The sequence below is a fragment of the Ailuropoda melanoleuca genome, chromosome 15, assembly GCF_002007445.2.
Source record: "Ailuropoda melanoleuca isolate Jingjing chromosome 15, ASM200744v2, whole genome shotgun sequence".
In the NCBI taxonomy this organism is placed as follows: domain Eukaryota; kingdom Metazoa; phylum Chordata; class Mammalia; order Carnivora; family Ursidae; genus Ailuropoda; species Ailuropoda melanoleuca.
This window is the reverse complement of record NC_048232.1, coordinates 27,381,431-27,388,209: the sequence shown is the minus strand read 5'-3', so window position 1 is coordinate 27,388,209 and position 6,779 is coordinate 27,381,431.

Genomic DNA, 6,779 nt, shown 5'->3' with positions numbered 1-6,779 from the left:
TTATCTATTTTTAAAATAATGTTAGCAGTCCCTTTATTCTATTGCTTACTAGGCATTTTTTAAAAATTTTTTGATATTTTTTGTTTGATTGGTTGTTTTTTTGTTGTTTGGGTCTTTAAAAAACGTTGATGCTATTTTCACAGAAGAAAAAAAAAAAGACCAAAGGGAGAAAAGGATGTTGAGCAAATGTTAATGGAAAATTACTTAGGACATTTTCTTGGTTTTAAAATTGAAGTTGACATCTTTGAGTCCTAAAGTTTTGTTTTGTTTGGTTTTGGTTTTGTTTTGTTTTGTTTTCTGTTTTGTGTTATTTAAATTGAAATCTCTGAGATTTCAGGAAAACAATTGAAATCAGGAGATGATCTTGAACGTGTAAAGACAAAATATGGGGAAAAGGGTGAAAGAGAAGAAAGGAGAAATTTCAACAAATGTCTTTGTTCCACAGCAACATCTTTTCTGTTTTGAAAATAAGTCTTTGCAGGTGCGTTTCCTATCTTGCTTTCTTGCTCAAGGAAGAATGTTTATCATTTTCTGAATTTACCAGCCATTGGTGTGTGCTGAGGGCTCATTTATTTCTTACAAAATGTCGCTAACCCACTCCTGTCCTCTTAAATTTAAAACAGCTGCTACCCACTGGCAGGATCTAAATCTTAACAGAGACAGAATTCCAGATTCTCTGTATGCCTGTATTACACTATTGTTAATAATAATCTCTGTCCGTTAAGGTGACAAGGGCACAATGTGCGTCTATGCACATAATTTCTCTGTACCTATATAAAAAGCTAAGGCTTTTATTTTGTTAATAAAAACTCATGATTTAATTAAAAAAGAAACCTCCGATTGTTGCTGCCATTTGAAGTCCTATAATTTAGTTTTGCTTGAAGCACCATATCTTTCAATGTTGTTTCCTTTCTCTGCGGTTATTATTTTTTAATATTATCTCTAGACTAGAGTAGCTTATTTACTGAGAGAAAATAGAGGGGTCCAAACTAAATGTTAAAAGGCAAAGCGAATTTAGAAAAAGAAACATTTTTAAATTTATAAATTTATAATTTTATTTTTAGAATACGTTTCATAATTTAGAATTTGTAATCCTTTCAACATTTATTTGTAAAGAAGACAGCTCCAACTTTTTCAGTGAATGCTTCACTGTTTAAAATATGAATGTTGACATAATCATTAAATATCTGGATTTTCAAAGATATACTGCCTTTTTTCCCCCATTTTTAACTGTTTTTACATTGTTACCTTACCAAAAAGAAATAATTTTGGTTTTTTCTTCTAGATTTTTGCTGCCGAACTCTTCCATTTCTATAAAGATAGGCTCGTCTGTTTCGAAAAACGCTAAAGCTTATTTTCATGCATAAGATAAATCACTAAAAGAGACAGTGAAGAATTCAAAGGTACTACATGTTCTCCCAGAGTGAAATCCAAATCATTCGTCTCCACAGTGGATTCACGGTTTCCTGCAAGATAAGATCTCATCCTGTTAAAGACTTCATCTCTGAAGAAAAGGGAACATAATTCCTCAAGGGAATTCTAGTATCATAATTCATAAAATCAAATATATCAATAGGCACAGCTCTTATTTTAAAATAGCCATCCTAGTCTCTGGAAACTAGAGTCTAAAGTAATGATTTTAAATTGTAATATGTTATAATAATATAAATACGTAAAAGAGAACAAATAGTTAATTATTAAAAAGTTTTCATTCTCATGAATAAAATTAAAATGCCAGTAATCCTTAATTAATACATTTAGAATCCCTTCCTTAGTGACAAGAATTAACTTTGCAATTTAATTTGACACTTCACAGTGTGAAAAAGAAAGATAAAAAATAAGCCTCTTGGGAAAGGGAGGAAAATTTCCAGTCTCTAACCAGCCAATCCAATTTAATCAGCTCTCTCTCCACCTCTCTCTTTCTCTCTCTCCACCACCCCCCCCGAAATCATTGGGGTTTCCACCCCAACTCTTTCCCAGTCCCTTTTTCATTTTTTTAAAAACAAAACTAACTTTAAAGATCTGAGGTTTGGATTTCATTTTGTCTTGAAGTGTTTGCCTGGATTTGTTTCCAGTCAGCATGGTAGTCCAGAATCTTAAAAAGATTGAAATAATATACAGCCTCTGTTAAAGAAGATACATGACGTTCTAGATATAAGATACCATGAACGAAATACAGCAAAAATTTCCAAATGTTTAATACTTTTTTACAGTGCCCAGCTTATCTTAGTATATATTATTCATTTATTCACCAAAAAAATGTATTGAAAATCTATAATCCATGACGGCATGGGGCCCAAGATTCAGTCCCTGCCTAGAGAAGTTCACAATTTAGTATGAGAGTCAGATAGGTAAAAAAAATAAGTTTCAACATTAGATGGCAAATTCTTATATAAGGAGTTACATGGTGTTGTGAGGAAAAATACGAAGGCTTCCTGAGGAGGTGACATCTGACCCAAGGCAGAACAGAAGGATAAGCAGAAGGTGGGAAATTTATCCTTGGCAGAGAGAAGTCCATATGCAACGAAGTGAGTACTGGGGAATTGAGAAATATAAATATATAAAGTTGTCTGAAGGACAGAGTCAATGGTGACAGAGGAAGTTGAGGACAGAGAGATGAATTGGAGCCAACCTATGAAAGACTTCGTGTGTCCTGTAGACTAAGGACTTTAAGTAGAGAAATGACACAATCAGCGTTTAAGATGCTCAGATGTCAGACTCCCTGAGAAATAGTCACAGAAGCCCTGAGATCTGCATACAGCAATTTATATAGGGAATAATTTTGGGAATAGTACCTGTAAGAGAGTAAAGGGCAAGAGGGCTGGGAAGAGGGGAAGTTGGGCCTCAATGCAGATGGATCAGAGGCCACAGCTGAGCCCATGGAGCCACACTGGCTATTCAGAGCTGTCCTACCTTTAAGTCAGGCTGCCAGGCCTCCACTGAGAATCCCTGAATGTAAGCTGCCCCCAGGGATGAGGGATAGCCTTGGGCAAGGCTGATTCCTGCAGATGAGAGCAGCTCCTGGAGACGGACACAGCTGAGAGTCATCACCAGCCAACATGTGCAGAAGCTGGAACAAACGTCTCCATCCAGAGGCGGGATCTGAGCAATGTGTCACAGAAACCACTAGAGAGGCTTTATGTTTTGTTGTTGTTGTTGTTGGTGGTGGTGGTGGTGGTGGTGGTGGTTTATTTTTTTAGCCTAAACCTGACCATAGTAAGAGGGATGGTCTTGAGTTAGTTAGAAAGAATTCAGATGGGATTTTGTTGGGGAGGGGGGAAGGTAATGTCAGAGATGATGCCAAAGGTGCTATGGTAATTCAGCTGGGGAAAGATAGTTGTCACATAAATGGGGCTGGAACAACTGGTTATCTGTATGGGAAAAAAAGAAACTCAACTCTTACCTCACAGTATACAACAATTTTACTCTAAATGAATCGTATTCCTAAATATAAAAGTTAAAACTATAAAACTTCTAGAAGAAATCAAAAGAAAAAATCCTTGTGACCTCAGATTAGGCCAAGCTTTCTTTTAAAGTCATTTAAAAGTTTCTTATAAAGTTAAGGATATACTAACCATGAAATCCAGCTCCATTACTATTTACCCAAGACAAAAGAAAACATAAGAGTTGTATCCCAAAGTTTATATGTGTTTAACCTACAGTGGACAAAAACTGCAAACAACTCAGATGCATGTCAATGGGCGAATGGATAGACTGTAATATATCCACAATATTGTATACTACTCAGTTATAAACAAGGGTTTGAACTACTGATGCAACAACATGGGTAAATCTCACAGACATTTTTTCTAGGTAGAAGTTTCCAGGCACAAAGCACTATTTTATTCTACTTATATGAAACTATTTATATACATACAAAAGAATCACTGGTACCAGGGGTCAGGGGAGGGGAGGGGATTGCCCACAAAGTAGTAAAAGGAAGTTTCTGGGTGATGGGATTATTCCATAGTACATGTATATCATAATTGTGTGGTGGGGATATGGCTATATTTATTGGTTAAAACTCATTGAATTGTACATTTATTATTTGTGAATTTTATTCTATGTGTGTTACCCCCCCAAAAAAAAGTGAAACATAAAAATAAATGGGTAGCTCTTATATGGCCACTAGGGCTTATTTAGTTCTTGTTTCTCAGAAAAAGTTCTTTTGTATAACCTGCCTTCATTCATTGAATTAGGACTGATGGTGTACCAGGCTACATGCTTTTTATAAATGGCACTATTTTACTTAAAGGGAGGGAAATCTAGGAATTAGATAACTACAGTTTTAATGCTTTTGGTTTTAGTAAATAGATCACCAAGCCCATATTAAGAAACTGGTCTAACATTGCTGGAGGCAAGGGAAACAAAAACAAAAATGAACTATTGGGACTTCATTAAGATAAAAAGCTTCTGCAGAGCAAAAGAAACATCAACAGAACTAAAGGCAGCCTATGGAATGGGAGAAGATATCTGCAAACGACATATCTGATAAAGGGTTAGTATACAAAATCTATAAAGAACTTATTGAACTCACCAACCAAAAAACAAGCAATCTAGTTAAGAAATGGGCCAAAGCCATTGATAGACACTTTTCCAAAGAAGATACCCAGATAGCTAACAGACGTATGAAAAGATGCTCAACATCACTCATCTTCAGGGAAATGCAAATCAAAACAATGATGAGATGCTACCTCACACCTGTTAGAATGGCTAAAATTAACAACACAAGAAACAACAGGTGTTGGCGAGGATGTGGAGAAAGAGGAACCCTCTGGCACTGTTGTTGGGAATGCAAACTGGTACAGCTACTCTGGAGAACAGTATAGAGCTTCCTCAAAAAGTTAAAAATACAACTACCCTATGATTCAGCAATGCAGTACTAGGTATTTATGCAAAGGATACAAACATAGTGATTCAAAGGGGTACATGCACCCCAATGTTTATAGCAACATTATCTACAATAGCCAAACTATGAAGAGAGCCCAAGTGTCCATCAACAGATGAATGGATAAAGAAGATGTGGTGTATATATAGAATGGAATATTACTCAGCCATCAAAAAAGGAAATCTTGCCATTTCCAATGACATGGATGGAACTAGAGGATATATTGCTAAGTGAAATAAGTCAGTCAGAGAAAGACAAATACCATATGATCTCACTCATATGTGGAATTTAAGAAACAAAACAGATGAACATATGGGAAGGGGGAAAAGAAAAAAGGAGAGAGGGAAACAAACCATAAGAGACCTATAAAGAACAAACTGAGGGTTGATGGAGGGGTGTGGGTAGGGAATGGGCTAGATGGGTGATGGGCATTAAGGAGGACACTTGTGATGAGCACTGGGTGTTGTATGTGAGTGAAGAATCACTGAATTCTACTCCAGAAACCAATATTGCTCTGAATGTTAACTAAAATTTAAATAATAATAAAAAAGAAACTGGTATACTTTACATGACAAGAGTAATATAATATTTCAAATTTAAAAAGAGGCTTTAGAAGTAATACATGAAAGGAAAATTCAAACCAACTTAGTATAAAATGGACGCCTCTTTTCTTGCATTTCGTGTATATAAGTAAAAATGCAGTAAGTGCCCATTTAATTTGATAGATATGGTAGGAATGAAAGTTTTAAAGTGAAAAAAAACTAGTTTTGCTTCTATAAATAAGAAGATAATGATAGCAAGGAAAATCTCCAGCCAGGAAAATATTTGACATTTTTCTCAACTGTTAAGAGTCAGAAAACACAAACATTTCTCTGAGGTTCTTCAGGTATCATCCTAAATTTCTACTGACATCACCTCTTTGCTTTGCATTCACTCTAAAGAGTGGCTTTGTAGTTATAATCAGATAGTAATTAGAGCATGAGAACTTACATACGACAATAAAGTATTGTTAAAATATAAGGTGTTTTCCTGCACATGTATCAGCTTTTGTCACATCCATAATTTTGTTCCATGAGATCTGAGTCACAAGAACCATGATGTCTTTAATTTTTCTAAATTAAATCCAATCTGACTTAGCTTCCACACTAGAGAGGTTGAAAATGCTATCTATCTATCTATCTATCTATCTATCTATCTATCTATCTATCATCTATCTATCTATCTATCTATCTATCTATCTATCTATCTATCTTCCTGGCTCCTATTCCTTCTCTTAGGTACACAAACCTAAAAACAATGGGGAAGAGCCTCAGATCTTCAGTGCCTGGTGGCCACCACTTCTGGTCATCCTGGCCCAAGGGTTTCTGTCATCCATTCGCAGGTATGAGACCTCATGCCTCCCCTCTCAACAACCCCATCCCTGGCCCCCAACTGTCCGTCTTCTTTCACCTTTGCAGTTGTTCTCCAAGTATAGATCCTGGACCACCAGTGGCACCTGAGGACTGTTTTTCATTTTAGAGTTTGTCAGGCAACTCTAATGTGTAACCAGGGTTGAGAATCATTGTTCTAGATTTAAGAATGATTATGATGACAGAGATATTGAGAATATTCAGAATATAAATACATTTTAAAGTATTTAAATGATTAAAGACCAGTACAAGTAGGTTTTTAGGGAATTTAGAAGAGAGATAAGTAGATCAGTCTCTTCATTAGCTGAGAAAACCTTCTTGAAAAAGTGGGCTTTGAGGAGTACAAGCTGCGGAATATTCTGGACCTTCTCCTTCTTGCATGTTGGGGGATTACCAGAACTAGGCTGTCATCTTGGACTGTGAGGTGACTGGGAATGTAGATCACGCATGACTGAGCAACAAGATAGAAAGAGCCTGAGTCC